Source organism: Hylaeus anthracinus, unplaced genomic scaffold (assembly GCF_026225885.1).
Source record: "Hylaeus anthracinus isolate JK02 unplaced genomic scaffold, UHH_iyHylAnth1.0_haploid 11989, whole genome shotgun sequence".
Taxonomy (NCBI): domain Eukaryota; kingdom Metazoa; phylum Arthropoda; class Insecta; order Hymenoptera; family Colletidae; genus Hylaeus; species Hylaeus anthracinus.
This window is the reverse complement of record NW_026534337.1, coordinates 2822929-2843941: the sequence shown is the minus strand read 5'-3', so window position 1 is coordinate 2843941 and position 21013 is coordinate 2822929. Positions and strand designations below refer to the sequence as shown.

Here is a 21013-nt window from a genome sequence, read left to right as displayed (position 1 = left end):
TGATAATTTAAAAAACATTGCAGACTTGAACTGAATTGCAAAAAGAACTTGTAGCAGTTAAAGGTTAAAACTGGAACTACCCTAACAAGGAATGTTCTGAATTTTCTCTTCCACCAGTTTTCCAATCTTAGGCAACAGATCATAAATATCTAGTCTATCAAATAATTCAAAGTTTAAACCAATTTCTATGAATACTCGCAAAAAGTGTGTAATATCCTTACATGTTTATAAAGTATATTTCAGTTACTCCAATGGATTTATTTTTCGTCGTCATTGGTTAGTAAACGCAGACGTAACGAGTATGTGAGTTTGTACGAGTTATGCAGGTGCAGTAGACCTCCGGCAACTACCTGGAAGAACTGAAAGTTCTTTTGCAAGTATCGAGATTCAATGATCGAGGTAATCAATCCAATAAAGAGCTCCATTTATACAATAAATTTCCGTTACCTACCTTTACTGCTACCTGTTACTTCCACCTGCAACTTCATTCGCTCTTAAGTGACCATCACTTCCACTTGTCAGTGCAATGCAACGAAAGAGGTCCCCGTACAATAATCGAAGTTGCATTTATCAAAGTTCCGCTATACGTTGAACTCTTGAATAGAAACTTTAAACATTCGAAACAGTGTACATAGAATATATGAGATTTGGCAAATTTTAATTGAAATGAAAATAGAAAATAACTATTTTTTATAATAGTTTATTTCAAACCGGTTTTTTTTAAATCAGTTATTGAAAAATAGAAATGATATCAATTCATTTTAAATAACAGATATTTCAAATAACGAATTATTTCGTTATTTTTTTATTTCAAATATAATGAAAGAAATAATTCTTTTCCTTCAAAAAGTTCATTTGCAAGAGATTTTTGTCTGATTCTTAGGTCCGCCAAAGAGGTAAAGTGTTAGGTCCGCCAAGGTAAAGTTTAACCAATTCATCAATGCCAGTCAATTTGACCCAAGCTTTCAGAATTTCTTTTTAAGTCGCCCAATTATCATAAACGCTTCTGCCTCAATTTTTGGTGACAGTCATTTTAATAGAAAACTAATTATATTGAAAAATTGATAGGTCTTTCTACTCTATAATTTCAAAGCTACAGTGGTACGTACGTATAACAGGATTGTGTTGACCACTGGTAATTCCATTGTCAATAAAAGTCAGCAACAAAAGATCAGACACTTGTCTAAAGTCTTTGATATTTAATCGACCAGAATGTTTAAAATAATTAATAACACCGCATTTACTCATTTCTACCGAAGAAATAGTTTATGATATACAGTTTTACGAGACTATACAAATTAAACGAAATATCTGTGTTCATGGTACTTTGGTGTAACCACGCCATTCTTTCTAATATTGGGTAATAGGGAAGGATACGGAAAAAACGGCGTGCAGTTAGCAATTTCTGTTTAATAAAAACCAGGAGAAGTTTGGTTAGCGGAAGCAGAATGAGAAAGTCGTTAAAGAAAGAAAATAACTGTGGCAAAGTGAGATTTAACTATACGATGTAGAGAAAATAGCTACGTATATCGTATACTTCAAAGTCTAGCCACATTTTGTATGTGACTGAAAGTATAAGAAAAAGACTGTGAGAATGAGTCTTTTTCAGATAGAATTTTAACATAATAATTATTAGTTACTGTCAGCTTCGCATCCAACTAATTCAAGAAGTTTGCAGTAAATATTCACAGAACTTTCTAGTCTTCACACTTAAAAGGTGTAGGTTCCAACTTTATTGTACCAATTATATTTTCTTGTATGTCACTCTTAGCCATTAGATCATTTTATCACACTTACTTCGTATGACTTTTAATAGAACTGTACAACAAAAGCTGTAGTGTTAACTCGAATAAAGTGTACTTGTAAAAAGCAGGAAGAATCAAACACTAATTCAACGTTATTAATCATTGAAATTATTAGTTCTAAATGCTTTATTAATAACTTCACTGGCTACAAGTATAGATGATGTTTATTTTTGCACGAGTATTCTATGACTCAATAGTACTCGTCTCACAGAATTGACTGTTAAATACTGACAGTACGATATACTGTCATATTTAAATTGCCTGCTAATCCCACATTCTTGTACTTTAGACTTTATTTTAGTCTCCTAATAATCAGTAGTATGCTACGGATATGCAGGTATTGGATATACATATTTCCCAATTTGTTGACTTACTTTTGACTCACAAGTAGTGAATATCTGGACTGTCTATTGTCTTCTTAGAAATTGTATATCTCTTTTAAATTATATATATTTTGACGAGGACGAAAAACAATAGTCGAACCGTGGATAATAATTAATGGCTTTTATAGTACACTGTTAAAGAACAAAAAATATATATGTCGAATTGAGTAACCTCCTCCTTTTCGAAGTCGGTTAAAAATGATTGTTATCTAAGAATTTTCATTTCACATATTAAATAATTAATAAAACTTTGACAAATGTTTTATACATAATAGTAAACATATTGAACTAATAAATAGAATTTTTATTGTTTATTTTTAATCATTTTTTCATCGATGTAGTCACGTAGAACTTTTCCTCTGTTTTCCATAATTAACAAGATAACTTGACATAGGATCGTCTGAAAGCAAAAAGTTAAACAGATTATTAAAACATAGCTTTGCCGCCATCCCCTGTACTACAACCAAACACTCTAGACCGAAAAAAATAACATGGCGAACGTTAAAAATATTTCAACACTCTTTTTGATAACTTCAAAGTGAATCTATGAAACAAATTATTATAAAGAAACAACCAAAATTTTATTTATTACAATAGTTTACCATGGCTACTATTACGTATGAAAACATTCACATTCCACAATTATTTGTTATGTGAAGTAAACATTCTTAAAAAAAAATGTTTTAATAACATTATTTGGGTGCCCTCGACGACCACTACTATCAATACTTTTCCAAAAGTTGTGAGAAAATAATGGTATTTACGTTACTTCGTCGAGTTAGTCGAAGAAATGGGGCAACGAGAAAAGCAGGAGAAAGTTCCAAGGAGTGTTTGTGTTTGTTCTTCCCCATTTTTCCTTGACGCCAATTGCAGCGGGACGTGACAGATTCGAACCGAAGAAGCCTTGACCTTATATAACCTTGAAACACTGTTTCCATTATGTTATTGGCCCAAGGAAGGAACTAAAAACGTCATGGCCATTGTACTAATCTACTAATACAGTGGGTGTAGAATGTATTCATACACCGATTAATTTCCAAAAAACTTTTTTGTGAAATTGTAATTTCTTAACTTCTTTTTTTTATAATCAATGATATTTTACATATTCTCGGAAGTCTCTAAGATAGATATAGTCCAAACAACATTTACTAGTTAATATAATTTGTGAAATTAACAAAAAAATGTGAAAAGTGGATAAAAGTATAGAAGCAATAAGTATTTTAAGCAATAAGTACGATTCTTATAACGAACCATTTACAGTAGAGTTTGTAATGTAAACACATTAGTTTATTGCTCCGTACGAATTAGAAAACATCAAATTTCCAGGAAAGTACTTTTAAAAATGGCTCTAATAGAGGAATTGAAGAAGATCCCACTTCGAATAACTAATAGTTTAGTTAATTTAACGCTTAGAAGAGTTGCAATAATTATAAAATTAAAAGGAAATCCAACGAAGGAAGTATTATATACTTATAAATCAATATAAATTTCTTTTTTTTTTTAATCAAGTGTTAAAAATTAAACAGTTGTGCGAATACTTATTGCTTCAACATTTCTATCGATTAATTGCCTTCTCTTCTTAATTTCACAACTTACATAAATAGCTATTTTTTTTTTGTAATCTATCTATGCTAAAGATTTCCGAGAATATGTAGAATGTCGTTGTTTATAAAGAATAAGTTAATAAATTGCAATTTTACATAATTTTTTTTGGAAATTGATCGGTGTACGAATACTTTCTACACCCACTGTATATATTGTCACTCAAAAGTTGGAGCACCATTCGCTCTTCGGAGAAACGAAGCATTGTAAACCTCTCGTGTTTGCAATTAAATGCAGTGATTATTTTCTTCTCTTTTCAATACACGTATGCCTGCTTTTTTTTTAACAAATATAATGAAATTGCGAACAAAAATAATAGTTCAAAGTACATTTTCAATTGTTTAACATTATTTTATCGCACTACTGAAAATTCGTATTGAATGTGGTTAATGATGTAAAGGGTTTTCCAATAGGGGTTTTAAGATTTTGTTTGTTAATAAAACACAAAGAATATGGAGTATATCCGATGTTTTATGTTAAATAAAGGTACTGAATCTTATCTTATCTTACTATCATACTATTATGTATACAGAGACAGTGTCTGTTTGTATGTACACAAAAATTTCAAAAACTACTTAACCAATTGATATCAAATTTTAACAGTAGCTTTCTTGGTTTCTCTAGAATAACATAGGCTATATTATTTTAAGAAAACTGATATTACATTTGCATAATGCGTTTAATGCAAAAAACAATATATTGCTGGCAAAACTACTTTTTTTAAACAACTGAAATATTTCTTAACTCTTTACTGCATAATTATTATTTTACCTTCTATACAAGAAGTTATTCATTCATTATCCACACATCTATGAATTAATTACGATTTAAACTAAGTAGTAAATGGTTGAACTCTACGAAATTATTAGATGTCTCAATGAGAAAATATCATGTTCGAATGCTATGTTTCCTTGATGAATTTCATAGCAATTATGTTTAGTTGGTTTCCAATGAGTGACATTGTACAATTCATTATGTTTAAACTTCTTATATATATTAACTGATAATTGAAAAATATTTATAAATTTTGTTACGTTAGCACAATTATTGTTTTCATTTATAAAATAACTATAGCTTTGTTACCCTTACAAAAGTGATTATCATTCACTGGAAAATCAATAATCCTAAAGAAAAATACAAACGAAAGGTTAAGTATGTGTCTGATTATCCATTGAATTGGAATTAATGCATAGAAAATGAACATGAATAAAATAAAGCCGTTTCAAAATTAAACAAGCGAAATAGCTACACTTTCCTCTTGTTTTATCGACTGTTAGGACTGTAGTAGTTCAGTCAGGTGAATGGGCGAACATGGTTACTACAGACTATTCACATTTTACGTCGAAAGCTTTATTAGTTTATGAGATATCTCTCCCATGAGCTTGACAAATGTAGTTTCGAGAAATACGGCTTTAAAGTTTCCAGTGTCACTCTTCGCATATCGGACCATATTCTTGAAACTCTAGTAACTTTAGCAATTCTTCGAATTTCGGTCTATTATTTCAATGGGACGTTTTCAAGATTATTAACTGTAGGAAAATGACAACTATGGATCCTCCCACCGTGGAAATTGAACAACTTCATTTAAGAAAGGGAAAAACGGGAGAGAAACAGGAAACTATTATCTTATCTAAAAAGTGTTCTTGAAAATGATGGCTCTTGATAATCCCAGCTTGATATTGATAATTTCACAATCTATGCTTTTTCGCGTGACTTGTACAGTATTTTAAATAATACAAAGAAATAATGAACTTTGAATAGCATATGTATACCTCGTTAAAAATAGTTGCAAAAGAGAATAGGTAATTGCAAAATAGCAAAAGAACTCATTTTTGCATATCATTTCATTCAATTATTAATAAGGTACGGAAACTTTAAGTCAAAGATTCCTAATACATTATACTTCATCGGCTTTTTAATAACTTTCCCATCATGTTGCTATAAATAAATGTGCGTTTACAGTCGGTGTAGAATGTATTCGTACACCAATCAATTTCCCAAAAAACTTTTGTGTGAAATTGTAGTTCCTTAATTTCTTTTTTTTATAATTAATGATATTTTACATATTTTCGGAAGTCTCTAAGATAGATATACTCCAAAGAACATTTACTAGTTAATATAATTTGTGAAATTAACAAAAAAAATGTGGAAAGTGGATAAAAGTATAGAAGTAATAAGTATTTGTACGATTTTTATGACTAACCATTTCCCATTTCGAATAACTAATAATTTAGCTAATTTAATGCTTAGAAGAGTTGCAATAATTCTAAAATCAAAAGGAAATCCCACGAAGGAAGTATTATATACTTCCAAATTAATGTAAATTTCTTTTGCTTTAATGAAGTTTTAAAAATTAAACAGTTGTGCGAATACTTATTGCTTCAACATTTCTATCGATTAATTGTTTTTTTTCTTCTTAATTTCGCAACTTACATAAATTGCTATATTTTTTGTAATCTATCTATTCTAGAGATTTCCGAGAATATGTAGAATTATAAAAAATAAGTTAATAAATTACAATTTTACATAGTATTTTTGGAAATTGATCAGTGTACGAATACTTTCTACACCCACTGTATCTTTCAATTTGCATAGTTTCTTGGAAATAACGCATGTACAAAATAAGAAATTTTCTAACGCAAGCATTTATGCTGCGCGCATATTCAAAGCAAATTTTATATATTTTGGAATACCAATCGTTGTTAATACTTTACCGACCGGTAGCGTTTGGGTATATAGTTAAATTCAATAATACTTTTTATTTTCATAACATTAGTATCACACAACATTTATTTTATCTATCAGAATCGTTTTTTGGATTAATATTTTTTATATAATATTTTATATAATATTTATATAATATATATAGAATTTATGTAATATTTCATAATTCATGAAATAAAACAATTACTATAGGTTACCGATCGGTAAAGTGTTAACATATTAAACGAATGAAAAGGAATTCTTTTGTTTTTCGTAAACAAGAAGCATTATTAATTAGGGGAGTAAATCTCTAGCAGCAGAAATATGAATAATGTTGCGTATTTCTAATCGGAATCCGTTAAAACTTCATACTTAATGGTTTACAGGTTTTACCACGTTGAAAAATATTTGAAAACAAAAATTCTAAAGAAAATCTACTACTACAATAGATGTAGTCGTCTTTTCGTACAATGAGCTCGCGTAATAAGCGTAATGGCTGTGCTGCATAAAATTAGTTTCAACGAACACATTTGTTCCAAACCCGCCAAATATTTACTTCGCGCGCGGAATCGTTGCGTGCGTGGCCTGGTTTTAATTATTCCTTTTGGGTTCGCGCATCAATAACAGTTGCAACGGTCATAGGGCTGCGATAATTACTTTATTATTTCCCTGATTCGTACAGCCCTCTGATTTCATTACCGTAGCCTTGTTAATTACGCGACGGCCGCGTTAATTTGTAATGCCTACTTTGGCCCAGAATTTACATTTACATATACAATTAATGCTCCGCAGTAATATCGCGTAGTACCAAGTTTGCAATTGGAGGTTTGTAATTGTTGAGGGAAAAAATTACCGAACAGCGACGTGGGTGCGGAACGTTTCATTGATTGCGAGTTGATCAAATTTTCCATTGATATTGAATTGAAATAAGCTTATCTATGAAAGGTGGAAAGGTCGGCCCTGCGTTAAGGTGGTCTGCCACTTTAGAACACTAAGAAAAAGTGTTGTAGTTATACGAGATGTGTATTAGGTCGTCCCATAAATTCGTGCTGAAGACTGTGTCGAAATTTAATAAAAAAAACACAGAAACGTCTAGTAACGGTATAATGACTATGTGAGAGAGGTGAAAAACTATTGTGAAATGAGACAGATTATCTTTTCTTGTGACACTTAAGGGTATGTTTCACATATTAATTTGAGAAATAGAAGTATAAATGGCACGAACTTTTATGACGACCTAATACATTACCACTTTCGCTGTGGGCGAAAATAAGTAGCCGTTCGCTGGGAGCTGCAATTATGATATTTTCTTAATCTTCACTATCGGATTCATGTACAAAACTTCCATTTGTTCATCTGTACACCTATTAGCGTCGGTAAATACCCTATAGCGTTTGATGCCCGAAGGTCCCGGTAGGCTATTATCCATTTCATAAGGGTAAACACAGAAAGAAAATTTTCCAAAAGTCTAACCACAACACAAAACACAAAAGAACAGACCAACATGAATGCTTAGATAGTACTGACTGTCTAAATACGACTAAACCGACTAAAAAAGCAAAGGACACACAGTGCGTCATCCGCAGCGAAAATGTTAAGGGGGCGTTCTGCTTCTATGTAGTTTGAATGATTGAGAAATAGCAGATTTTCTAGAATTTTTGTTGTTGAAATAGTAAGGAATATTGGAACAAGACTTTCCTACAACATTCAGTAATGCTAAAACTACTTGTTTGTATTTTTTCATTGACAATTGTTTTATAATAGATTTTGGAAGATTCAGTTTACCTGAACATGCAGCATGGTTTTCGTGATAGATACACACTCCGTGCACGTTTTCTTCTAGGTTACGTATTTGAAGCAAATCAGAGTTATAAATTCTTAAAGGAAACACTGTTTTGCGGAAAATGACATAAAGTCTTTTGAAAATATTGAATGCTGACAAAATGGTGAATCGGCTACACTTTGAATATGTAGTTGATATTTTACGCCATTTTTTGACTTTATTGTGCCGTAAAAAATAATAATTTAATAGAAATGCACATGTTGTTCTTTTTATTATTAACTGTTTTTACTGTGGTTGGTGCGTGGTACTTTTGTACTTAAACATTAGTGATAATAGCTTTTTCAATCTGTGCACAATGAGCGTCGAACAGGGAAGGATACAATATTATTAACAATTAAAATCAACATAGCAATTTATTCGTGACGTCAATCGAATAAATGAGTTTCTATTTGCCCATTGTGAAATATTTAATTCTATAATTCAAATTCAAATTTTTATTCAACGTGCGACAGATGCGTAGTTATTTGTCTTTTATTCGTTATCCAAGAATTTGAACTAAAAAGAGTTTTGCCTATCACTGGTGGTGAATAATTTGTTTAATCGCAGACCTTGCAGACAGATTAAGACGTCTAGCCTGGCGTGACGTGCAATCCCTTCCAGGACTAACATTTCTTTCTCTTTACAATACATGTATACATGTGTTATTAACTAAAAAATACAATTTACATTCTAAATACCTACCTTTAGTTCCCGGCCCCTTCCTTTTGCTTTTGTGAACATACGAAGTAAACTTAATAATGTACGTAATTGTGTATTATTTAGGTGTATCGATTAATTGTTGTATTGTTTAATTGTTTTTTACCATACTATGGCATACAATTTTATACTCTTCTTGAAATATTCTGTTGCTCGCTACAAATTTTTGTAAATTATAAGTATATATTATTTTTTTTTTACTGTATTATAAGTTTCAAACTTGTTAATGCCCTATTCTAGTTGATAATGTTTTGAAAATTGTACTCCAACTGAAGAGGATCATACGACTTCATGGTCGAAACACCGATTTAATTAGTATTTACAAATTTGTATTACATAACATGTAATATTATACATATGTTTTTATTATCATTACATATTTATAATAATGTTTCAATATTTCAATATGGGTTTTAATAATTCTACAATAATAAATATTATACGATGTATAAGGATATATTATAATCCTTATAAGAGGAATAAGTACTATTAAAATTAGAAATGGTAATATGAGTAAATAGAAACGGAAAATAAACCTGTGAAATAGAATTAATTTATATTGAACAAAAAAGGTGAAAAATTCTGTGGATAAGAACAATTATGGTTGAAGTCTTGCGACAAAATATACGAGACAATAACCTTTCTATGTAAATTATATTCAATTCCAGTCTAGTGGCATTGAATGCATATGAAACTAATCTTTTGTAAATAACAGAAATTTTTACGCTAATCTGAATATTTCGAGTCATTTCATTCGTTTTCCTTATCGAAAATTATTTTTAGAAAAGAGACATTGTTAAGTAACATTGGAAAGCAAAATAGAGTCTCCGTTCATATTGTCCCACTAATATTATTGTTCGTGGGAAGAATTCATCGCAAACCAACAGATTTGATTTAAAATTAATAAATTATAACTACGGAACCACTTAAGGCTAAGTTCTAGTTATCTATTATTTCATAAAATAATGTTGGGTATGAATGTAAAGGCATCATGCATTGTCGCATTCTAGCATGCCATCATTCAAACAATCCAACACTCCAAAACTCTAGCACTTCAACATACCAACATTCTAACATTTTAGCGTTCCGACATTCTAGCACTTTGACATTTCAAGTACTCAAACAGTCCAATATACCTTCAACTTAATATTTTTATATTCCATAGTTTTAGCATTCTACCATTTCAACTCTTTATTATTCAAGCAATTGACTATTTTAGCATTTCAACATGGCAGCACACGATAATTCCAGCATTTTCGAATTCGAGGATGTTAGTATTGGTGCACTCCAGAAAGTCATCATTTAATCTATTTACCATTCCTAAATTCGAACATTTCAATAGTTCAACGTTCTAGTTATTTTAAGATTCTAGTTAATTATTAGCATTCTAATATTTTAATTTTAAGTTACCTTAAAATGACCCAAATCTCTTAGACACGTCAATATCAGTTCGTCTTTTCACATACTGCAGTGCAGGCGAAACGTCGAAGTATCTTATCCAAAGGTTCTTACAAGTAGGTTATACTTAAAGTAAGTATATTATAAGTTAGTCAAAGTTTCTCATCCAAAGAGATACGGCTTACACCTGGAAGCTTCAATTAGTACCAACTAAGAAGAACCGGACCGTGAATGCTTCAAATACACGTACTCTTTCGCATTTAAGAATACAAACAGGGCGTAAACTTTGTTCCTCCATATTCAGTCGAAACATCAAAAAAGAGTATTCTTTAATTTTTGCAATACATATTATTATTTTCCCAAGATAACCCAACTTTTTCAACTGTGGAACGACATTGTTTCAAATATGTGAACCTGGCACCCGACTTTTCAAAAATTAATTTTTTTTAATAGAAAATGCTAGTATTTCGTTTGTACTTGATTGTACCGCCAATTGTTTCGTTTATACCTTCATCAATTAATAATTAAAAAAAATTAAAAAAATGGTCAGCACCCGACATTGAGATTTTTAAAATCTGTTTTTTCCCTGTTCTTTAGAATTGTTTGTACCCGTTTGTACCGTTTTTCGTTTCGTTTGTACTTGAATAGTTTAAATTTTACAAGCAATTGTTTATACGGTTTATACGGTACAAACGGGTACAAATGATTCTAAAGAATATGGAAAAATCAGATTTTGAAAATCTTGAAAATTGACGATTTCCACTCTTACGCGTATTAACAATTGCTATATAATTTAAACTATTGAGGTACAAACGGGTACAAACGATTCTAAAGAATAGGAAAAAAGCAGATTTTAAAAATCTCAATGTCGGGTGCTGACCATTTTTTGAATTTTTTGAATTAATAATTGATAAAGGTACAAACAAAACTATTGGTGGAACAATCAAGTACAAACGAAATATTATCATTTTCTATAAAAAAAAATTAATTTTTGAAAAGTCGGGTGCCAAGTTTTCACATAGCTTAGTGTTTCGACGTGCGTGACACGTCATTCCAGCATAAGCTGTTGATACGGCGTGGAATTTTCGACGCGTGTTAATATCGAATGCGTCACCAATGAAAAACGCTGTCATATTTCAGCAAATGTAACGAGAAAAATCTTCAGTCGTTAAGATAGTTTGTACGATAACCTGCATATCATTCCATTCTAAGTATACATAACGTTATGTCTCAGGTAAATGTACGTTCGGCGAAAGTGTCAGGTGAAGCGGTAATGTATCAAATAAGCAACGTCAGGATCATACGATGGTTTACGTAAACGGTGATCGGCTGCGATGGTAGGGGCACTGCAAAGTAATAATACAATTTCATCGGTTCATTCACGTCGCGTGATGTGAAATCTTATCGTATGACGCGCAATCGATATTTTTGCCATTTAGTACTGAAATGAAAAGCTTGTCGGTGATAAATGTATTTCCTTTCTGCGATGGGGCAATTCCGTAACTGCTGCGGTTTGAATGTTGGTTAATTACTTTGACGAACGGCAGAAATGTAACACCACGTTTCTTCACATGAAAGGTATATTTCCATAGAAGAATTCGTATCTTATTAAAATTGAAAGTTGTACGTTTAAATTCTCTAAAACGAGCGTTAATTTATCATAATTTTGTTGACTTACAGGTTTCAGTTACCTCGTGTGTACGTGTGTATATTGGAATTGCAATTTAATTTTAAAACATGTGTGCAAAGTTTGAAAGCTATTCCATAATTATTACGAGTTGCGTGTCGGTTAATTACTTTGACGAATATCAGAAATGTAATTTCACGTATATTCAGATATAAATTATACAGGATATCCGTGGAAGTGAATGTACGCGCGTATAAAAATTAAATGTTAAACGCAACTATTCTAAAAAACGAGCAATAATTTATCGTAATTGTTTCGACTTGTAGATTTCGGTTACCTTGTGTGTGTAAATATTATAATAGCAATTAATTACTGTGACGAGCAGCTGAAATGTAACACCACGTATCTTTAGATAAAAAGTGTGCAGCAAGTAACTTTGATAGATATTTCACAATGTTTACTTTGTCGTTTTTTAACTCTATGACGAATGATAAAGTACCTAATTATGGTATTAATGTAATAAAACATTGAGTCTACTTACCACAAGTATACATTTCATTTATTTAATTCACAAAGTTCTTCTTATAAAATGAATCTTAAACAAACCAATGTCTCATTTTGATATTACTGGAACTTACATAATGAAGAATGTGATCAATGTTAAATGAGTTGAATGCATATTAAATCACAAATATTTCTTAGACAAATCTAATCAATCTCAAAGTCAGTCTCAGTCTCAAATCTAAAGTCGTAACGTTTATACTAAAGTAATGTTTATTTTTTATACTGCAAAACATAGTTACATATATTTTTTGCCGATATAAACGTTTTGTGTTTAAATTATGGACAGAATCCAATTGACGTATTAGAGTGAAACATAATCAAATTAAATTTTCATCATATTTCTGTTAAAAACTTAAATTCTATTTATGTAGAATTAAACATAATGATCTGGAAGGAATATCACCTACATTATAATTAACTTATAGAATTCTATGGATCGAGTTAAATATTCTTATATTTCTTTTCTACGAAAATCTTATCTTATCCTTTGATTAATCTCACATTTGTTATTCGACTTCGAGTCGTACGTTTTAGTTATATTTATTATCATTAGACTGCAAATATTTATGCAAATTCATATTTTTATAGATACAGATCTTGCAATCAAATAGCAAGAGAAAAAGTGTCGTAACGCTGTCAGACAGAAGACATAACATAATAATATGATTGGTATCATTAGAGTATGATAAAACTTGCATTCTTACGTAGATGCTGTATTTTTTAAGACTTCAAGTAATTTGAACATCCCTTCATAGTTTCTACGTAATATTTTCACATGAAAAAAATTTAATCTTGATGATTCTGACATGTTAAATTCATACGATTGTATTTCATATCAACTCAATGTCCGAAACGCTAAAGAATATGGATGGTGCTATAATTGTGCTCCTCACTGTAAAAGAAATCAATTTTAAAATTGAACTATAGAATTAAGAAATGGAAGGTGAATGCAGATGCTCAAGTTAGAACGAAAAGTATAAAAAAGAAAAGTAAATGAATTTGTCTAGCAGATGTCAATAACAAGTAGTCTTCTGGGACCAAGAGATTCAATATCTTGATCCAATGCCCTCTCGTAGAAAAAAACGCCATATGTCTGTCTTTTATTTCCCTCCATCCATCGTTGTTTGAATTTCAGCGCGCTTTATAAAGGATTTTCCATCGTAGCTCATAAAATGCGACAGGATTTTATGCTTGCAGGTCAAACAAACGGATCAATCGCATCGGCATAAATCAATCGTTTGAATTTGATGCGTTCGTTTCGTTATATTCCCTTTATTGAAATCGAAATGTTCCATCTTACCGTTTACAATTAAATAAATACATATACACATAGTAATAAAGTAGTTCGATATTCTGTAATAAAATTTTATTAGTAATACTTGTAAGTAATTGTATTACACTCTTCATTAAAGTGCTGTGTGACTTTTAGTACGACATGCATATACAGCATGTATATGCTTTACTATACGTTTCGATTCTAGAATTTGCGCAATCTTTAAGAAATAATTCTTATTACGTTTACGTATGGAACTGAATTAGATAGACAGAATAGAGTAATGAGCCAATAGAGTTTATATTTACACAAATCATGTTCGTGAAATAAATGTATCATATAAAAATATATGTTTAAAAAAAGGTATCATTTTATATCGAATGGGTTTATTAAAAAAATTTCTGAAACTTTTATGAATATTTACTTCGATATAAATCTTGTATTTGTTATTTGAAATGTTTAAACTGAACAAAAAAAAAAAACTAATTTCAATTTTATGAGATACGGCAATTTATACTTACCTTACTTTGAAATTTTAGTTTAAAAATTTTAAACGAACGCTATATTACAATATATAATAAATAGAATTTTGTTCATAATGAATAATGTATATAATGAATCAGTCAGCTGTCGTGATTTGTTCTCTCATGATATTTCAATTTTGTATGCATTTATTACAGCATTTTCCGTGAGACTTTCATTAGAGACCTTCCCATTGAAATAAAACATTTAAACTTATAATTAATTTTCAGTTAATTGCTGGGCACAGTATATTAATTTCACCATTATTTTCATCTCGGCGTTTGTTTTCAATTACAAATTCTTTTTTAATAACGTTTCTCTTCGTTTTCAACGAAATTTGTTGTAACATTTGTAATCAAAGGCAATGAAATTGCATACCACAGGTATGTATTAAATGGGACAAGAGAAGGAATACATGTAACGTTCAGTTGTGGTTCGAAAGCTCTATTATTTGCATCGAATGAATAGAAAAGGGGTTGTACGAAAGTGGTGTGGAGTTCGAGCAAGAAGAGCTCAAAGAGATATTCGCTGACTGTTTTCTGCACTGACTGCACTTGGAGAAGCTTTCGGCCTCGAGATATTTCTACATTTTCACGTGTATTTTACGATGGTATAACCTACAAGCGGTCGTTTGCAATTCGTATTACAAAGTGAATTGATAATATATCATCGAAATAATTAAATAGCGTCAGGTTTCCGAGGTGCGGTATGGTTGAACGTGTATCGTGCAATTACAAATACTAAATTTATCGTTTCTATCAAGGATAGTATTTTCTAGTTATGCGGACAGTTGTGAATACAACATTGTAAGTCAATTAATTATAATTTTCTGTTCCATATGTCAGTTTTTGGTAAAAAGAAGAAACTTTGTTGGTAACGAGAGCAAGCCAAATGAAAATTCCTTTATTTATTATATACCTTTATTTACTTTCGGGGATAATGTTTAGCCAATGAAAAAATTAGACAGAGAATTGATGAAAATGTATAATCGATAAAGAAATCCCCATTTTGAAAAATGCATTCTGAAAAAATTTGGAATAAACAATCTAAAAGGACAATCTATATGTATATTTTTATCATAATACTCTGTCACTAACTACTTAAAAAAAGAGTAATTATTAAATAATCAAGAATTTTTTTATTATTTTACATTTTTTAAGTTTATGTTTAAAATTTTAAAGGAAAACTAGTAATTATATTAGATTTGTGATAAGTAGAAGCAAGTTTGATATTTACCCAAGTGAAAATTGTTTACAGTTCATGCACATATATAAGATATAGTAAACAATAGTGATTTCAAATTACAATTTTTCATAAATTTTGTAAAATTACGAAAATACAGAATAAGTTATTTTGGTATAGATTACCGGTTAATAAAATATTGATATGTTATTAGTAGAGGTACAGTATACATACGAGTGGAATGGTCCTAGTGAACTGCGGGCTCGGCTGGCTACTTTCATAAACATACGACACATATTATTATGTCTCATGATATATTAAAAACTTATCAATGTTCTTTACATTGTTCATTATAAATAATTTTTAAAATAAATGTAATATATTTCTACAAATATTCTTCAGCTGTTGTATCCTATACTTCAATACAAAGACATCTCAATATTATATGAAAATCGCTTTTTGTACTTGTATTATCCCAGTTGTTATAATTATAAAGGAGTTTCAAAAAGGGGTTCGAGAATTTGGTTTTTTAATCAAACTTGAATGGTATGGAATATATCCATGTTTGTTTAATTTTAAATAAAAGTACAAGTCGTTACAATTAAATGTGAAAGGTAACGTCGTTTAATCGCCTATCACGACTACTTCGACAGACATATTTTATTATTAAAAATAAAGTCATGAAGCACCTTTTGGGAAACCCTTTATAGCTATACAATTTAAAAGAAAATATTCAAACAAATGGAATATTAGGATTTCTACTCTACGCAACTGTAAACATTCATTTGAAATCTGAGAAATACGTAAATAATAATTGATCAGAAGATAGTTTTAAACAAGGACAGGAACAAGTTTGCAAATATGTTGCATTAGAAACCTCCACTAATAAATCAACGATATCTAAGCAATTATGTATTTAAAACGCGTGACTATTTGATCTCTTTTAGAAAAGCTGTCGATATTCCAGTCGTTATAGTCGTGTAGTTTTATCATTATCATTTTAAGTCACTAATTTGGTATTCATAAGTCGTCTTAACATTTTAAGAAAAAAGAATAGCTTGCTCTCCTTTGTAATTTTCCCGCAGCCTCTTGCGAATTTTAGACTTCAAACGTTTCTCGCGATTGAAACGTTTCTTTTTGCGCGAATGGAGCAAAACTCGCGTCAGATCATAAAAGTTTACGAGTTTCGTTTTCGTGTCGATCCGCCACACACTGCACCAGTAGCAGCTTCCTGATGCGAAAACCTCGTCGTTCTCAGAGCGTCACGTTCGCCATTATTTGTTTTATTTAATTCTTTATTAGCTCGAACGGTGTACGTGCGCCACCACGTTCACTAATATTTCAGGGTTTCGTTTCAGCTTCGTAAACTCCGCGCTTTCTCGGCCAATACGTTGGTAGATTTAAATTATGTCTTTAATCTGGACTACTTCTTCGACAACGTCTCGGCCCACTGTTGTAACAGTTTAAGAAACTGGCGTTTCCAGAAAATTCGTTAACCTACCAGTTAACTTGCTGAATTAATTCTTGGTAGCAAGTCTCTATGAATTGGTGCTCAATTTATTTCAAAATTACAGACAAAAATAATTATACTTGCAACGAGGAGCAAAACTGAAACGATCGCAACAATTTTTACGAAGAATATTTGTTATTATTGAAACAAATCATAAGAAAAAAGTAACATTGGTAATTATATCGTTATGGTCTCAAAAATCTATACTATTTGATTACATTTATAATATGTTCTATCTTCATAAAAAAACAATTACAATTAATGCAATCAGTTAGGCACCATAATTTCGTGAATTATGATTTACAAGTTTTATTATCAACAAACCATTGGCTTTAATGACAGCTCTAATGCGTCTTTAATATCTCTCTTTTGACTAAACGATTGAGTTTAAGAGAATGACGTACCCTCCGATCGGGCTGATGACCACACAAGTTACAAGATTCACGTATTTATGTTTCTTTTAATTTAATTTAATCTTCTAGAATAAAATGGTTACTTATAGTTGAGCATGATCGAGCGGTTTAGACGCCATTATGTTAACAGGCATCCGTACTTTCGCCTCATAAACCATATTTTTGTTACAAATTCCGAGTAACTTTAATTAAGACGCAGTACAATGGCTACGCAGCCTTATCAATGAGAGCTCAAATTTGTATCTTGAAAGAGATTCGTAACTCTCGAGAGTGTGAAGTTTCGAATTGCTTCAAACATTATTCGATACAAGAAGGTCTTGGAAGTCTTGATCTATCTTCGAGTCGGATTGGTCTTAAAAGTATTGATCGGTTTTAAAGTCTCAATGGGTTTTGAAACTTTTAATGAGTCTTTAACGTTTGAAAGTTTTAATGTTTTGATAAAAACAGTATCATTGACATAAAATATCGAAGAAAAACTGGGAAACAAAAACAATTTTGAAAATAAATGATCACAAATACATTTACATTACTTGTCTTATTGTTAGATACATCATTACATGTTTCTCTGTACGCATACAACGCTGCTGATGTTTAAACAAATACAAAATAGGAAGAAATATTTTTATTCAAGATATTTAAGTTCTGTGTTTGTGCAAGTTTACTTGCAATATTGTTCATATTTTTCAGCTTTCTGTACCTGTTATGTCAATGATACCTTTTGTAACATAGCATTAACCATTTGCAATTCTATATTGAACGAAATTCAAGAAAAATTTGCTAAAATTGGAAAATCTAGAATGCAAAGGATTTAAATGCTTCTAAGCGATCAAAATTCATTACAAGTTTTAAGATCTATCAGAACTTCAAAATGGATCAAGATTTTCAAAATTAAGACGATTGAAGTGATTCATTTCTTAGATTTGAATTTATTTAAGAAATATTGAACACTGAATTTTGTTGAGATGGTTACCTATCTTTAAATGAAACCGAGCTTTCAACATGAATTTTAATTTTCTATACCATCAACCGGTACTAGCTTGTTATTTTTATGTATTCATTGACAAAGATTAACCATTTGAGCTAAATTTTCTATTCGTTTTATAATTCAAATAATTCAAATAATAATAATTCAATGTAGTTACTCAGCAAACGACCAAAGGTTGCACAGAGAAATCTCGAATGATAATTGTTAACCACAGCGACTCGTAGACAATCGAATAACTCTGCAGCCATTACAAAATGACCCCTTCAAACGCAATTTCGCGCAGTTTGGAAATTAGAATTTCGCGACGGACGGTAACGAGAGCTTCCTCTGTACATTACCGCAACATTATTTTCGTGGATCGTGTAACGCAATTCGAGAAATCATGTTCCGTGGTTTTGAAAACAGAAATTAATCTGGCAGCTAAGTTACGATTTCCTCGAATTATTTCTCGAAATTATTCCGTTCCCTCTGGACCAAACTTGTAGTTAAGCTCCGCTTCGGTCACTGGCTTGATGTAATCAAATTGAACATTTGCATAATGTAAATTCGTCGAACTAGAAAAACAGCGAGCGTTGAAATTTCATGGAAACACGAACGTACGAGCGAAGTGGATTCATCGTTGTATCCCTGGATATTTTTGCGCCCAACAGAAAGAAGCACGTAGAAGTAGGGATTACAATACCCGTAAAGAAGAAAAATTTTTGTCAGAATTCTGCTGACGATTAGGAATTACAATATTGGTAAACTGCGAAAAATTAACAGAAAATTAAAACACATAAATCGCTGATAGTTTATTATTCAGAAAACACCATCAGAAGCCACTCAACCTCCTCGGTGAAAGATTAAACATTTAAAATGTACATACAGTGGGTGTAGAAAGTATTCGTACACCGATTAATTTCCATAAAAACTATGTTAAATTATAATTTATTAACTTTTTTTTATAATCAATGATATTTTATATATTCGCGGAAGTCTCTAAGATAGATATAGTCCAAACAACATTTACTAGTTAATATAATTTGTGAAATTAACAAAAGAATGCGAAAAGTGGGTAAACGTATAGAAGCAACAAGTATTTGTACGATTCTTATGACGAACCATTTACCATTAGCCATTTAGTAGAGTTTGTAACGTAAACACATTAGTTTATTGCTCCGTACGAATTAGAAAACATCAAATTTCCAGTAAAGTATTTTAAAAAAAGGCTCTAATAGAGGAATGGAAGAAGATCCCACTTCGAATAACTAATAATTTAGTTAATTTAATGCTTAGAAGAGTTGCAATAATTATAAAATCAAGAGGAAATCCCACGAAGGAAGTATTATATACTTATAAATCAATATAAATTTCTTTTTTTTTTTTAATTAAGTGTTAAAAATTAAACAGTTGTGCGAATACTTATTGCTTCAACATTTCTATCGATTAATTGCCTTCTCTTGTTAATTTCCCAACTTACATAAATAGCTATTTTTTTTTTTGTAATCTATCTATGCTAAAGATTTCCGAGAATATGTAGAATGTCGTTGTTTATAAAGAATAAGTTAATAAATTGCAATTTTACATAGTTTGTTCCGAAATTGATCGGTGTACGAATACTTTCTACACTTACTGTATGTACTTGCCTTCCTAATGTGTTTTAAGATTGAAAATCTTTTTATTTTCGAACAGCCGAAATTCGTGTCCCGTGATATGGTGAAAAATGCTGTGAGGCGATGAAATGGGTGGGTAGTAACAGAATAAGTATGTCCCGTTACAGAGCTTGTCGTAAGATATTTTTCTATATTTTAATATCTACTGATCTGAAATAATTAAACATTAATGATACATACAGTACCATTCCGACCGCCGACACAGGTATACGAAGGGTGCAGTCTCATTCTTCGACGATCCTTCGGTTGGTATGGATCTCGCGATCGCACGTCCGCGTCTTGCGTCCCTCCTATTTGTAGTTTACCTTAGTTATCGTAGCTTGGTGTTACTTGTGGGTACCTTAGTTTGGTTTGGTTAGTTTTAAGGCATGTCCCTAAGTTCTCTACCAAATAATTATTAATCATTTGTTCAATTCTTTTGCTTGTTCGTAGGTCCATATTGGACTCCCAACATCGTTCTCCACTTCGGTCACTATTACTTGATGTGATAAGTGAAGTGACCAACTGTGTAACTGGACAGAAAGGTCGGTTGCCGTCCTCTTGGTGGATCTGTATTCGAGAGGAAGACAATCGGCTCGTCCGGATTGGTTCTCTACTCCCTGTATCCCGTCTGATGTAGTCCAGGCTCCCGGCGCTGTGCAGTAAGTCCAAAGCGCAGTGAGACGGGTGCAAGTCGGGTCCGCGGTGGCTCCCAGATGGGTGCAGGGTGTGGAGAACTGGTTCGGAGGCGTCGATCGTCTTCCTCTCGAGTCCAGATCCAACAAGAGGAAACGGGACTGACTCAGTAGGTCCGTTACATGGTCGCATCGTGTCGCGATTTCCATTTAGCTTCCATTTAATTCAAATAATTATTTG

At 31.2% G+C, this 21013-nt stretch overlaps 1 protein-coding gene across 1 annotated transcript in view; it reads right to left on the bottom strand.

Annotated features, from left to right (window-relative positions):
* LOC128888019 (armadillo repeat-containing protein gudu) overlaps positions 1–15850 on the bottom strand; it is a 50082-nt gene extending 34232 nt beyond the window's left edge. Inside the window, exon 1 of the mRNA XM_054144601.1 lies at positions 15833–15850. The gene's annotated coding sequence lies outside the window, so the exon portion shown is untranslated. The remainder of the gene's footprint in view (positions 1–15832) is intronic.
* Between the last annotated feature and the right edge of the window lie 5163 nt (positions 15851–21013).